Genomic DNA, 16,357 nt, shown 5'->3' with positions numbered 1-16,357 from the left:
AAATTAAATAAATCTTATTTCTCCTTCTTTTTAAAATTCTTATCATTTTCTATTTCACTTTAAATTTTAGACTTTATATGTTAACTTACTTTTGTGAAATGCCCAATAACCCTTAATATATTTATTTCTTAACATATTATTTAATAAAAATATTGCTTGTTTTAGTATATGGGATATGACTGATTTTAAATGTTTATTTTTGTTCTTATTAATAAGCTTATTATTTTCTCCTTACTTTTGTAAAACACCCAACAAAAACCTTTATTTTTTCTTTTATTTAATTTAATAATCTCTTGTCGCAGTAGAAAATGTTATATATTAATGTTCTAATGTAATCATGTTTGATACTGATAACTGCCTGGATAGTGTGATAGCAAACTGTGTGTTTCTTATTTAATAAAAATGGTCTGGCATTCGATTAAATATTAATAATGTTAATATTATTGGTTGTAATACAAACATTACTACAAAGGGAATTATATATTATGATATGTTATCATAAGGTCATTATATATTATATATCAGATTTTTGTTCTTAGTAATAATTTTCGCAAATCATATAAATTTTCAGCTTTATTTTTCTAAACCTTTATATCTTCTACACCTTTACTTATGTGAATCATTTTCTTTTTATTTCCGTTTTTAATTTAAAAGTCCCTTGTCTCAGTTGCTTCGACATTAATTAAATATTGTCTAATTAAAATAGTTTAGTTACTTATTTTAAATCTGGTTTTAGTTGTAGCTTAGCATTTTCCATAAATTTATTTATTTGATAAGCTTTATTTCTTCTAGCCTTTATTTTTTATACTTTCTTTGTAAATTGTGTTCATTTCATTGCTTTATATTTAAAATTTTATAGATACTACCATTAAGTATAAAATTAAATCATTCCTGATATTGATAAGTGCCTTAATCGAATGGATTATAAATTATATGTGCCTTTTGGTCCAACAGCTTTAATGACCCTTAATTAAAATGTATCTTAAGTTAAATATGTTAAACTATATTTATGCACACTCCATACCGCTCCAAAATTCATCTCTCCTCTCATGGGTCTACTGGAAGAGATTTCTTTTGAAATAAATAGCACCTTTTTACTAGAATTACTGTAATAAATGCTCCTGTATATAATTTTGTGTACATAAATAAAATGATCTGACATGACATTCAAGTATGTTATTTTAATGATATTTAAATAAATATCTTTTGTCATCTATGTTTGTTTTATTAAAATCTTTAAAGATAAAAAAGTTTTTAAAAAGCTGCTTGATATTTTCTTTGCGTTGTAAGAGATCTCAAGGATAACACTGATGTCAAAAGACTTCAGAAATGACATTAACGATAATTAAAAGGTAAAACGGAGAAAGAAATAAAATTAAGTGATCAGGTTTTAGCTTATATAATGCCATTTATTGCTACTAAATTACGCTAGAAATTATCACTCGTCATTATTAATTTAATTAATTTGAACTAGTAGGTAAATCATATGACTTATTCCCATGAATTACCAACTAATTGAGTACAAAATACGAAACATTTAATATTTAATACGACTAGAATAATAAGGTAACAGGAACATTGCTTTATTCAGCTACTTTATACAAGTAAGTTTTGTTCCCTTTACTCGGAAACAATTAGGTACCTATGAAATGTAAATCATTGAATTTATAAACTAAAGACTAGATAAAATATTTCGATACAATAAAAAACTCTAGGAGGATTAACTCATAATCAAAGACCTAATATTAATACTACGTTTGGAAACATTATAATATAGTATTTGGCACATATTAAAATACATATTTTTTTATTCTTATAGAAATATATGATAGAAGGTATTATATATCAATTTAAGTAGCCTGTTATATCTGATTAAAAATATGATCAAAAGTTGTATTTAAAGTAAGTCTTGTCTCGTGTTTATAAGTTTATTGCTTCTTTTGTTTTAATACAAAGTACTGGAATGTTCAAACTAACTTGGTAAAAAAAAAGCGCTGTCTTCAACATTCCAAACTAATAATTAATCTTTGTACTGTTCTGATTTCAGAAACTTATTTAAATTTGACTTTACAGTATGTAGACAACCATATTACTTATTATTGTACATTTCATGCATATTAAATCATTAATTTCAATGTGCAAGGTATATAACTAATATAAAAACAAAAAAATTGTATATAGTGTATATAGTACATAAAGTGTGGTGTTAGTTTAAAAGATAGAGTTAGAAATATCGATGTAAGAGAAATGTGAAGAGTGAAAGAGGATGTGGTGACCAAAATTGAAAAAAGTATGTTGAGATGTTTTGGAAATGTCAAGAGAATAGATGAGGACAGAATAACGAAAGGATTAATAAGGCAGAGCTAACCAAATTTCGAATGTCTTGAAAAAGGGAGATGTTAGGAGTACACGTAATTGTCGAATATGCATGAAAAGAGTAATGAATCAGGAGGAAGCGGGAGAGGTTTGTAAGGATCGTAGCAAGTGGAAATCCATAGTCTCTGCCTACCCCAATGGGAAACAGGCATGATAGTATGTATGTATGTATGCACAAAATTATTTGTTGATAAGAGTTTTGACAAGTTAGAGATATTGGCGTACACAGTTGAATCATTTTAATGTATATTGAAATGCTGCTACTTCAGATTAAATACAAGGTTAAAACGAATTTGTTTTAAAATCATAATAATTTATATTGATGAACCCAAAACTTATAATACGGGCGTATTATAAGTTTTGGGTTCATTATAAGTATTGCGTTTAAAATGATCTCATCCTTGTCTACTATCCAAATCAACATTTTATTAAGAAAAAAGGGCCTTCGCAGGCACTTTTATTCACGTTATTCAAAATACTTAAATTGTGCCTAAATGCATGCTGGATCACCCAAAAACTAAACGCAAATCCTAACCACATTTTGACCATAAATTCATAGACCAATAATTCAAAGAAACATTTCTCGCTTCCGATGGCAAGAATGGATGATCTGATGGCAGGCTTCAACCAGCTTTCCGTCCATGGTGCGAAGCCAAGCCCTGCACCCTCTGCTCTTCCTATAGGTGCAGTACCAAAGCTGCAACCTTCTGTGGCGGTACGCGTTGTGGGGTCGATGGAGGAAACCGTTAAACAACAGCTTCGGGTAGCCATCGCCGTAAATGATTCTTACTGAAACGAGAGCTATGTTAGATCATGATGTTATAACCAAAAGAATGTCGTTGTGTCTAAAACCAATCCATAAAAAAAAAAAATCAATTTTATAAAAGGCAATTAATTACAACAATAATATATTCTCTCGTCAACACTTCTGTTTTAAGTTTGGATAGTTGTAAGTTGACGTTAGAGAAAATACTGCAGTGCAGTTTTTTACCGCTTCTTCTGCACTGACGCTTTGGAAACGGCAGTACTTAGTTTTAAGTAATTTATTTGACGTCAACCAATGTTGGGAAACCAAAATATATGTCAATTAATAAGTGATATGAAGTGTTATACATTTTTGAATATTGAATTTTTATTGATAAATATTTTTTTGGTGTTTTTTTGACACATTTCTCAAAGTGGTGGTCGACTGGAAGGAGTTGTATATGCCGTCTGTAGATAAATTGTTATTGTTTTTGTGAATAGTCTAAATTACTTATTTGGATCATTGTCAAATTTTAAATTATTTGTTCTTTCTTGTAGAGACATGTAGAGCTTTGAAGGAAAATCATTCTGTTACCAGAAAAGACCACAACGTTACTTGAAAACCACTAAAAATATTAAAACCAAAGTTTTTATTTTAGTTATCAACGTTTTTTAATATGTTTTTTTTTTTTGTAAAATTTGAGGAAGTTTATGCGATTATTATTAATAAAATAAACAAAGTTGAGGGACATGTTTACCTGCGCACAATTTCACAACGAGTCATTTAATTTGAGCTGCAATAATGTTATTACAGATAGTTTAATTTGAAATATCCGTTGGTTCACTCAACAAATTAAACAAGTTTACTACATTTTAAAAGAAATATGGTTTAATAAAAACAAATTAAACCTAGCGGTGTAAAAATATCTTTTATTGTAATCATTGTAAATTATAATTTTGGGACTAGTTAATCACAATTTTAGCAACAAAAGAACTTCTTAAAATTCTTAACAATCTTTTTAAAGAGTTACAAACATAAAGCAAAAAAATAAAAAATAGATATAAACATTATTTTCAAAAACCGCACTATTTATTGAAATAAAAACTATCATTTTGGCCTCAAAAATAGCTCATATCCTCTGACAGCCAAAATTGCCAGACGTTCCAAAGTTTCTCAAGGCCTGGGCTTTTAACCCTGGACCACAGAACCACGCCTATTACCTTCACTTTTTTTATTTTGTCTATTGATGAGTTCGTATGTAGTGCATACGACCTCATCAATAGACAAAATAAAAAAAAAAACTTATTGCACACATCAGGAAGGCTTCTTAAAAACTAATGATTATGAGCGTCATTAAGTTTAACAATGCGATCGCCAAAGGTGATTGCGATAGCTCTGCATTTCGCGAAAGATTTGCAGCACCTCCAGCGCGTTCTCCCTTGTCTGCTGATGTAGTGTCTCATGAACCTGTTGCCACCTATCATCAAGACATTCCTCCCGTTCCGTTCTACGAAAGTTGGGCCTAGAAGTGATAATATTGATTAACGACTCCGCTATATGTGGTTTTCAGTAGATTGAAATTAGACTTTCATCTTTGCCTGTGTCTTATAAAGTATTTAAATAAAATACATGTTTCCCTTAATTAAGCTGTAAATTAATTCAAGGTGAAAGAAAAATTTCTAGGTTCGACTAGTTCGTAAGATAAAACATGTTTTAGCGACTTAAACAGATGGTACTCAGTATGTGTTATATTATGTCCGGGTGGTTCCCGGCACCAATAGAAAAATAATAGGACCACTCCATCTCTTTCTTAAAAGGCGATTTCGTAAAAGGTGATTAAGGGATATGCTTATAAACTTGGGATTCTTCTTTTAGGTCAGGTTAACAACTTGTCACAATTTGAATCTCATTCCTATCTCTATTATTGTTATGTTGGTAAATGTGTATGTGCACGGGCCCATTGGGACCTGGATCATTTGGGAGGCGTTCATGGAGCCAAAGCCAACATGAAAAGGTTTGGTTTGGTACCTTTTGTTCTAAAGTAACCAATGGACATCTGTCCCTTGATGAACCATTGGGATACACCAACGGACAGCCCTCTAAAACTGCCAAACTATTGCCAGGGTAGGATTTTCTTGGTTTGAATAATGCGTCTGGGAAGCTAGTGGACTGGATTATTAGGCTATTAAGCGAGACACGGACATCTGGCTCGAAAATCTCTCACGTAATTTTGAAAGATGGTGACTCGCTGCTCATTAGCTATATATTATTGTTATCATTATTGTTGGCTCTGTCTCCACCGCAAGGGATATAGGCGTGATTATATGTATGTATGTAGGTCTATGAATACTTTGACACTTTTAAAAGTGATTTAAATTCAGTACGATCGGCTCATCTTTGACTGCCTTATTTTCTTGGGTTTAAACATTTATTTGTATTATAAATATAGATATTTCAGGGCTTTTAACTTGTAGTCTAATTGATTTACTTAGGACGCAACTAATAAAAAAAAAACAATTTAAACGTGCAGTGTTCAATATAATTACTCTATAATCATATTTTTAATACTATGTAAGTTAAGTCATACAACTGATAAATAACTTAAATGCAATCGCTTATTACATTTGCTAGTTGAGAAAAAAAAAATACAGAAGTAACGCATCACATATTATGCAATTATATAATCAAATCTAACAATATGTGGCTTTTTGTATAATTTTACAAAATATAAATTATTCCTTTGTTATTCTTGCTTATTAATATTCTCACTATAAGTTGCTTCAGGAACGTTTGAGTTATCACTCACATTTTTTACCATTTTATCAGTAACTTCATTGGGCTCTGATGTAGTTATTGGTATATTAGCCGGTGGATTTTCACTAGTATTCAACGGATCAATTTCTTTATTTATACTGTCAATATTTGGAATTTCATCAACATTTGGAGTGTCTTCGGAAGTTGAAGAAGTGACTACTGCATCCAGTGGCACCTGGACAAAGTTGTCAACGGGGGTGTTGACTTTACCGTAAATCTCATTCTTGAGTGGATCCTCCAAGCTCACTTTATCGGTATCTTCTTTATCGGCAGTTCGAACGTCCGTGATATAAGGCATTGTTGACAGAATAAAATCTTCACTATTAATTGATATTTCTACTTTGCTATTTTCTATCTCAATTTCTTCGCCATCAGAAAAAATCTCAATTGGTGCCTCGTCTCTTACAACTTCTATAACGTCGTCATCAGAGTCGTTGTCATAGGTGTTTGTATTATTTTCTAAAAATGTAATTTAAATTCTATTAGACAACACAGAATTGGTTTATTGTTTTTTTAACCTAGGTATAGTGGGCAACATATTTAATTATTAGTTTATTACCCAACTTTGATATGTCTTGATACGAAGGTGGTATCGTTTTCTATGTGGCCTACTGTACACGAAATAAAATACCTATACTAAAACTTAACTACTTACATTATTTTACACAAAAAATGCAAAAAAATATGATTCATTTTTATTGTACCTTAAAATTACTATACCTTAAAATTATTTATCCTAACCTATCAAATTTTATGTACCTACGCGTCGGTCCTAAATTTGTAAATTCTCATTATAAGTGAATTTGTACATTCTTTTATGAGAAATTGGGTACAACTGACTTTACAATTAGTAAGTAGTTTTAGTTCGTATTCATTAAGATTTTTCATTACATAAAACAAAAACATAATATGAGAACTAAATCAATGTATATTATTTGGTAATTTAGCTTGATTAAGTATGCCATTTAAATTAGAATAAAATTACTTTAACCACAAATAAGTTTACATATTATCCACAATGTTTCTCGGATGATTATGTTTATTGACAACCTTAACAATTCTATGATTAATACTTAAGACCATCACTGGACAAGCGGTGTCTTTTTTGACACACCGCCATATTCTTCTGTATGCTTTGTTTCTGTCACCGTAGTATGTGAAGCCTCCTAGTTGTAAAATTATTCCGTTATCCGTCTCACGGTAGGTAGGCCCTGAAAATAAATTCTCACTAATTGAAGTAACATGTATAGTTTACATGCCAAAATATGTTGCTTAGAACTTCGTAGACCAATTTAAATAAATTTGTATGATCGCCTGCTGCACTAAAGCCCTAAAACGTTGCGTATAAAAGCGGAATAATGATGGTTTAAAATTTTAGAGCGTTTTTTTTTTATTCAACTTCGTGAATTACTGGTACTAGTTGAAAACAGTTACTGTTCTGAGAGAATGTTGCGGGCTACCAAAAAAATAGAAGTTCTCGGCCTTAACTGAATAGTAACAGTAATATAATAAATATTACAATATTTAATAAGTTATCAATTTATTATGCTATTATTACTGAATTTAAAAAAGTTTTCATTTTGGTCCCAATCTTATACGAAACAGATAAAACTTATGCTTTATGATATATTATGATACTGTATTTTGTATAAAAAATACGAAAAAATAAAACGTTTAGTGTTTAACTGTGGTGTTTGACAATATTCATAAGCAACTTATTATCAATATGTACATGCAATAATATGTAATTAAATCAAGTAGGTACAAATTTCCAATAATCTCCAAATTGAAAAATATTAAAAATTGTAAAAGGCTACTATAGGATAGGCTTATAAACTTGGGATTTTTCTTTTAGGCGATGGGCTAGCAACCTGTCACTATTTGAATCTCATTTCTATCATTAAGTCAAACAGCTGAACGTGGCCATTCAGTCTTTTCAAGACAAGATGTCTTGAAAAAACTCATACTACATTCTGTATAATTCCTTCAAGTGTTCATTCATAACTTGCAACAATATTCTGCTAATTCTTACATCGAAGATGGATGCGTGTGTTCGCCCATGACAAGAACATGTCCATCGATGATCCTGATTTTGCATTTACAAGCGTGGGAGCCGCGTTTACCGCATCGCCAATAACTGCGTCTCTCGTCTCCGTATTCCCTGTGATATCTATATCCTGTTAGGATGAGTACCTTTCCTCCTTTGCTCGTCGTATATATTTGACCTGGTGATAATAAAAAGAATAAGGTCTCGATTGACAAGTATTGTTTAAGTAAAAAGAATTGGTACTTATCATAAATACAGTCTAAATTTTATCAACGCATTTTATTTTAAAATTAAATTTATAAAACATATATCTGTTTAAACATTTTCAATGGTTATGTTCTCCTGAACATAAGACGACCTCATTACCAACCGTCTTCACTTTAACTTTACACGGCGGTATGTTATAATATGACGTGCAGGACCACGAGGCTGCAGAGCCACTGCCATATCTTTTATTATACGTGTATCCGCCGACGTTTAAGATGATTCCACCTCGTTTCGATGTCGAGAAAAAAATGTCTGGAGAAATGATTGTTGATTAATTTTATATATATAGGATACAGGGATATGATAACAAACCTGATCTGGATGCAACGCGGCTGAGGGTGTTACTGAAAACATTGGAAGATGAAAAAAAAAAATTTATCCACTCTTAAAAGGTAAGTCTTAACTGTCAATCTTATTTTATTTACAAAAATTTACACATTATAAAAAATACAATGAAATATTTTTAATTGTGTTGACTAGAACAGATATAAAATAACAGTTAATCTCCCATATAGACGTACTTGACTGGAGTGTTCACATGATTGTGTACATTGTTCAAAGAGACTATTTCGTCTTGGACAGTGTGCACCTTGGCTGTACAGCCGGCGTGTGTGGCACATTTCCAAGTTTTCTTCACGTGCTGAAGGCAATAAGTCCTGCAAATGAAGGAGAAGCCTTCAACCACGAGTTGTCTCGTCCCTCTCGCGGAGGTCCTGAAAAATACTGCAAAAGTAAAATGTATCTTGTTTATTTTCATAGAAAAAGCGTTACGTAAATTGATAAGACAAGACATTTCGGCGATAATTGCAATACAGTTAACAATACTGTTTACAAAATTTAAAAAAAAACATGTTATTTTCTCTTTACGATTTTACCAACCTACTTTTTGTAGATCCAAAAAATCAATTCCTAAAAATAAAAATTTTTGTAACTAGAAAAGATAATTATTTATTACATTTTGCCAATGTACATTTATAAAATTTGGAATTCAAGTTTCCAAAACAAAAATTGTTTTAATTACAAGCTGATCGTTTGATTGAAGCGTATAAAATAAAGCTTGATCTGTAACAATTTTTTTAGAGACTTTTAATTAATAAATTAACTATTAAAACCTAGTCAACATTCCCATTTTAAGTATATGTTCAGATGTCAAAACTTTTTTGTCTACACCGTCAATAAACGGCGGAGGATGATTATGTTGTACTGCAATTTTCACGAGGCCCTCGTACGGGTTTTCGTTAGCGCTGGTGAACCTGGCTCTGCAGCCGTCCTTGTAGCTGTCACACCTCCAATGCACCTTACCGGACGGGTAACGGTTGTACCTTTTAAATATATGACCCCTGAAAATAAGTACGGGAAACCTTCCGGGAACTTCGATCACGTGAAGATCTGTAAATTAATAATATACTAAATAAGTCATACCTAATTCATACATTTATATTTAAAGGGGAGATTTAAAAAAAAAAAAACTATAGTATTCTTTTGAATCGCTTATTTATTTGTCAAACGAATCTGTGACATTTTTACGTTACAAAGAAATTTGATTGAATTGTATAACAATATAAATTAAAAGTTTTAATGAAAAAAAAAAAACTTAAATGGTAAATCTTACGGATGCTTTTTTTTCAACAATTTATAACAAACAGTCACAAAGTCTTTAACATTGTACTAAAGCTAGCTTCGCTACAAATTGGGTGGGATTTTAATTCGTGTTGTTTCTTCACGGAGAAAACCTTTGATCCAAATGCCGTTGGGCATCTGAGAGTAAGAAGGCGGAGGGTGCAAGTGTTCTTCGCTCTTGACCTGTATTCCTTCGAGAGGATTCTCAGTTACACTTATAACCTTCGCCTTGCAGCCCTTTAAGACGCTGGAACATTTCCACAGAATTCTGCCATCGCCCAGTTTTCCACACCGCTTGTAAGTGTGTTTATTTACCATCACAAGTGGGTACTTTCGCCCGGTCGGTATTATGTGGACTTCTGAGAAAAACAAATCACATCGCTAGCCTTAAAATGAATTTCTTATTATGTTCGCCGTAGACACAACGTGCTGTACATAACTGTATATTAAAGAAGAGACTTTTTGATAATTCAGGTCAGACCGTAGCGACTCTCGCGTGACTTGAGCGGAGCTAATCACTCAACTTTTATCAGGTCGGTAAGGAAAGCCGAGTGGTCTGATCCATAGATAATGTTTTTTAGAAAACATATATGTATTCAAATGGCACAATTATTTATTAACACATCAAGTGAGTATGTATTACAGTTTGTCAAATTTATTCTTTCTCACTATCCTCACAGCTCTCGGCGTCATTCTTCGTTTTCTTAACCTTCCATCTTCCCGTTTTCGTCCTGGACTTTGGGGGATCATGATTGTGCTCGTGTATCACTTCCACCTCGCTTTTCCCGACTATGCAATATGTTAGGCAGCCTTTGTGGCACATGACGCAGCGCCAGAAAACCTTTCCAGTCTTCTTGTTCAACTTAATCCTTTTGTAAACGTATTTTTCGAAAACCATTATTGGGTACTTCTTCCCTAATGGTAGGTACTTGATTTCTGTTTAAAGTGTGAAAACATTTATATAAAATTATTATTGAATTAATGATGCGTTGAAATTTGAGTTTTTAAACGGTCTTTGTAAACTAATAGTCGTGCCATCTAACACATCGTAGGTCCCGACTGCGATGTCCAGATGGAAATTATCTATTCAGAATAACTTGTGGTTCAAACCCTTTCCAAAAAACCTATGCATTATGTACCAAATCAAACACTGTTCTTCATAAGAGATTATCAAAAACAACAACAAAAAATAACTATTTTTCAATTGGTTTTTTCGTTATAACTTAGTTTGACTAATTATTCGTAGGAATAACAAAAAAAATACAGTGTCGTTTAGTAAGTAGCACAGAAGCCTCGAAGTTACTTCAGGGCTAACTCAACGTGTGTGATACTTATTGATTATCGCGGATAAATATCAAAGATCCCGGTCAATCAGAATACCGGACAATACATAAATGAAAATCTTAAGTAAATTTATTTTAATCATTTATTAATCTTATCATAATTTCTTATTCCCTATGTTTACGTAAGTACGCAATATTAACGCTTAATTTTTTTATATCTATGATATTTAAAAAATCTATATTTAAGTAATATAAAAATGACAAATTATGCTTTAGAAAAGTAATAATATCAAACGAAAACTTCGTAACTTTAAATATAATGCATAGTGCATATAATTTGCTTAAAGAAATATTTAAACCATATCTAAATAGGAAAATTAGCATTAGTGGAAGACCAAAAGCTGGATTGACTATGTAATAGAGAAAATAAACAGAAACAGAGATAGTGTTACTACACTATCTCTGTTTATTTCATTCTTTTCAAAAAGTGGAAGAATCACATACTGTGTTGTCTTTTCGTGAAAAGCGGGAAAAAGAAGCGAAGAAGAAGCAGAAGATTATCTATAACTGTCCTAAACATAATTCATAACATACTTAATTAAATTGACTGTATTAGTGGTGCAATTAACGATTTTATTATTGTTATTTTCGAGACTGTTGGCTCCGTTTACCCCGCAAGGGATACAGACGTGATAATATGTATGTATGTTATTTATTTGTGTGCCGTGTGGTTCCCGGCACTATTACAAAAAAGAATAGGACCACTCCATCTCTTTCCCATGGATGTCGTAAAAGGCGACTAAGGGATAGGCTTATAAACTTAGGATTCCTCTTTTAGGCGATGGGCTAGCAACCTGTCACTATTTGAATCTCGGTTCTATCATTAAGCCAAATAGCTGAACGTGGCCATTCAGTCTTTTCAAGACTGTTGGCTCTGTCTACCCCGCAAGGGATATAGACGTGATCATATGTATGTATGTATGTATGTTATTTATTTATACGATGATCCAACGCCTACGTATAATAAAACATTTTAATAAATTTATAATAATTGAGTAGCGTTACAAACAAACCCACTTTCATGCAACATAGACATGATACGGATTTTTTAAAATATATATATTGTTCTTTTAGTAATGGGACGAATAAGATAAACAGTAATGCTTTAATTAAATATTTTTATTTTTATTTTTTTCTTTGCCGTTATTTATTCAGGTGACAATGAACCTATGGTCTTTTCTTTCTTAAGGTACTTACTGAATAAAGGTAAACAATCTTTGTTGAAAAACACATTCCTAAAAGAAACTATAGTTAATTTTAAATTTTCTTCGCTTGGCTATAAATTAAATTTAAAATTCATTTTTCAAATTCAGAAACGTACATACGATTGTTTGCCTTTATTTCAGGAATGGACTGTAATTATTTTCATTTATACATTAACAAGCACATATATACATGGATTAGTTCTCACAGCTCTCGGCGTCATTCTTCGTTTTCTTAACCTTCCATCTTCCCGTTTTCGTCCTGGATTTTGGGGGATCATGATTGTGCTCGTGTATCACTTCCACCTCGCTTTTCCCGACTATGCAATATGTTAGGCAGCCTTTGTGGCACATGACGCAGCGCCAGAAAACCTTTCCAGTCTTCTTGTTCAACTTAAGCCTTTTGTAAACGTATTTTTCGAAAACCATTATTGGGTACTTCTTCCCTAATGGTAGGTACTTGATTTCTGTTTAAAGTGTGAAAACATTTATATTAAATTATCGTTGAATTAATGATGCGTTATAATTTGAGTTTTTAAACGGTCTTTGTAAACTAATAGTCGTGCCATCTGACACATCGTAGGTCCCGACTGCGATGTCCAGATGGAAATTATCTATTCAGAATAACTTGTGGTTCAAACCCTTTCCAAAAGACCTAATGCCTGTGCATTATGTACCAAATGTTAAACACTGTTCTTCATAAGAGATTATTAAAAACAACAACAAAAAATAACTATTTTTCAATTGGTACTTTCATTATAACTTAGTTTATCTAATTATTCGTAGGAATAACAAAAAAATACAGTGTCGTTTAGTAAGTAGCACAGAAGCCTCAAAGTTACTTCAGGGCTAACTCAACGTGTGTTATACTTATTGATTATCACGGATAATTATAAAAGATTCCGGTCAATCAGATATACAGGGTGACTTTTAATTCAACTGCATAAATTTAACTGTTAACAGTTAAATTTATGTTAAGTACACTTAAGTGTACTCATCTAAAGAATATTTAAAAACGTTAAAACAAAAATATCGGTTCATATTTCAGAAAGTACGAAAAAAAATAAATGTATTAAAATCCACGATCCTAAATACGTCATATCACCCGGGCCGGCGGAAAAGCGACGCGTAAGATTTAGAGGTCAACGACACAATTCATTCAGCTGAGCGATCTCGACAACTCTGTACTTTACTTGATCTTGATACTAGAGAAATAATTTATTTTTCAGACATTTATTTACATGTTTGATTTTAATTTCTTTTTGTAGTATTGGTCTTTAATAAAGCGTGTGACGTAGTTTTTGAGGGTTTTTTAAATGTTAAAATGTTTAACGTTTAATTTAAATAAAAATAGGCTCAAACGGCTCAGAAGCATGGGTATAGTCTATGTTTAAAAGGATGCAGTTGTTTTAAATGTCACCCTGCATAATATAATACATAAATAAAAATCTTAAGTAAATTTATTTTATTCATTTATTAATCTTATCATAATTTCTTATTTCCATATGTTTACGTAAGTACGCAATATTAACGCTTATTTTTTTATATCTATGATATTTAAAAAATCTATAGTTAAGTAATATAAAAATGACAAATTATACTCTAGAAAAGTAATAATATCAAACGAAAACTTCTTAACTTTAAATATAATGCATAATGCATATCTATGATCTGCTTAAAGAAATATTTAAACCATATCTAAATAGGAAAATTAGCATTAGTGGAAGACCAAAAGCTGGATTGACTATGTAAAAGAGAAAATAAACAGAAACAGAGATAGTGTTACTACACTATCTCTAAGTTACTTTAAAAAAAAAGGAAGAAGTTCAAATACTGTGCCGTCTTTTCGTTAAAAGCGGGAAAAGGAAGCGAAGAAGAAGCAGAAGATTATCTCTACAACTGTCCTAAACATAATTCATAACATACTTAATTAAATTGACTGTATTAGTGGAGCAATTAACGATTTTATTATTGGTATTTTCGAGACTGCTGGCTCTGTCTACCCCGCAAGGGATATAGACGTGATTATATGTATGTATGTTATTTGTTTATACGACGATACGTATAATAAAACATTTTAATAAATTAATAACAATTGAGTAGCGTTACAAACAAACACATTTTCATGCAACATAGACATGATACGGATTTTTTTATAAATACATATATATTTTTCTTTTAGTAATGGGACGAATAAGATTAACAGTAATGCTCTAATTAAATATTTTTTATTTTTTCTTTGCCGTTATTTCTTCAGGTGACAATGAACCTATGGTCCTTTCTTTCTTTAGGTACTTACTGAATAAAGGTAAACAATCTTTGTTGAAAAACACATTCCTAAAATATATTATAGTTAATTTAAAATTTTCTTTGCTTGGCTATAAATTCATTTTTCAAATTCAAGAAGGTACATACGATTGTTTACCTTTATTTCAGGAATGGACTGTAATTATTTTCATTTATACATTAACAAGCACATACATACATGTATAATTGTATATACATGGATTAGTTCGCCATTTTCTTGACATACACAGCACGGACACGTCCACTTCCTGCAAACGCGAGCGCAGCCTAAACGGTCTAACTCTTATTACACTATTCGATATTCAAACAAGTCGACAGTAAGCCTCGTCGAGCCCGGTATTGCACTCGGAATTCAGAGTCTAACTGTCTTACTCTTAGTTTTAAGATTAAGACAGTTTTAACCCCTTACCGCATGAATTATTAAAGATATATTTTTTTTGTAAATTACGTTTATTTTACCTTTAAATATGAGATCGAATTGAAAATAAAAATTCTTTACTTAAAATTTCTAATGGTATTCGATTTTAATAAAGAAAAAGTGTATAATTATTTTACACTAAATAAATCATAAACTTTAGCGACCATATATCGTATGCGGTAAGGGGTTAATATGTAAAAGTCTAATAGCGGCTTAAGAAATGCCTTTATTACATTTTGTCTTTCGTCATCTTCGGCGGCGCGCGATTTTTCTTCGGCGCATATTTCGCATCGTGACAATGTACTTCGCTGGCCATCATCACGACGTCCCACCTGTCCGGATCGGTCTTCACGAACGCCTTGCATCCCGTGCGGTTCCTACGGGAACAGTGCCACAGGACCCCGCTGTTGGACGGCACTTTGAACGTGTACGTTTGTTTTTTGTACATCAGCAGCGGATGTTTACCCTTGCCAGAGTGTACGAGGACTCCTGGGGGAAAATGGTTGTTGTATATATTTATTACTTAAGATTATTTACAAAAAGGTTTTATACTAATGATTATGGAGGTCAGAGAAAATTGAAAAACTTTCACCTTAGGACATCGCTTGAAATATTCAGAAAATGTTATTTAAATTAATACAATAATTGTCAAAAAAGAAATTCAAAGTTAAATTATATTGTATTACAAATTATATTATATAATATAGATTTGTACTGTAAACAAGGTTTAAAAATCTCTCTAAAATATAGGGATAAAAATAACACATATTAATTGTTTTATATTTACCTTTTATAAGTGCTTAATTATAACAATTACTGCAAAGTTGGTACAGTTTGAAAAAAAAAACAAAAATTTGCGACACAAACTGACACAAAGAGTTTAAACTTAACAAGTAGGTAGTAACTTGATTAACATCGTTTTTTTGTGCGATAGAGCTTACCTATCTAAAGACTAAGTATTTTTATTTGACCTGTGCCTTTGTTGCCAGCGATGACCTACGATGCCCAGACGTGGTCTTTAACTGTGGGCACTCACTCACAATCAGCGAGCGATGCAGAGAGTTATGCTCGACGTTTTTCATATGGGCAACATCAATCCAGGATAAATCCGGTCTGCCCTTTTAACCTGTCTGTCAGTTTTATAAGTGGTAATAGATATTCTCCAAAAAATGTGAAATCACTATATAAAAACTACCTATAATATTTCAAAAACACACG

At 31.6% G+C, this 16,357-nt stretch overlaps 1 protein-coding gene across 1 annotated transcript in view; it reads right to left on the bottom strand.

Moving 5' to 3' along the window:
* Nucleotides 1-6,269: 6,269 nt before the first annotated feature.
* The window catches only part of LOC132902133 (uncharacterized), a 28,221-nt gene continuing 18,133 nt past the window's right edge, over nt 6,270-16,357 (bottom strand). Inside the window, exons 4-5 of the mRNA XM_060946087.1 lie at nt 7,968-15,628; nt 6,270-7,146 (exon numbers count right to left, since the gene is read on the bottom strand). The gene's annotated coding sequence lies outside the window, so the exon portion shown is untranslated. The remainder of the gene's footprint in view (nt 7,147-7,967; nt 15,629-16,357) is intronic.

Source organism: Amyelois transitella, chromosome 10 (genome assembly GCF_032362555.1).
Source record: "Amyelois transitella isolate CPQ chromosome 10, ilAmyTran1.1, whole genome shotgun sequence".
Lineage (NCBI taxonomy): Eukaryota > Metazoa > Arthropoda > Insecta > Lepidoptera > Pyralidae > Amyelois > Amyelois transitella.
This window is presented reverse-complemented; position numbering and strand designations above follow the sequence as displayed.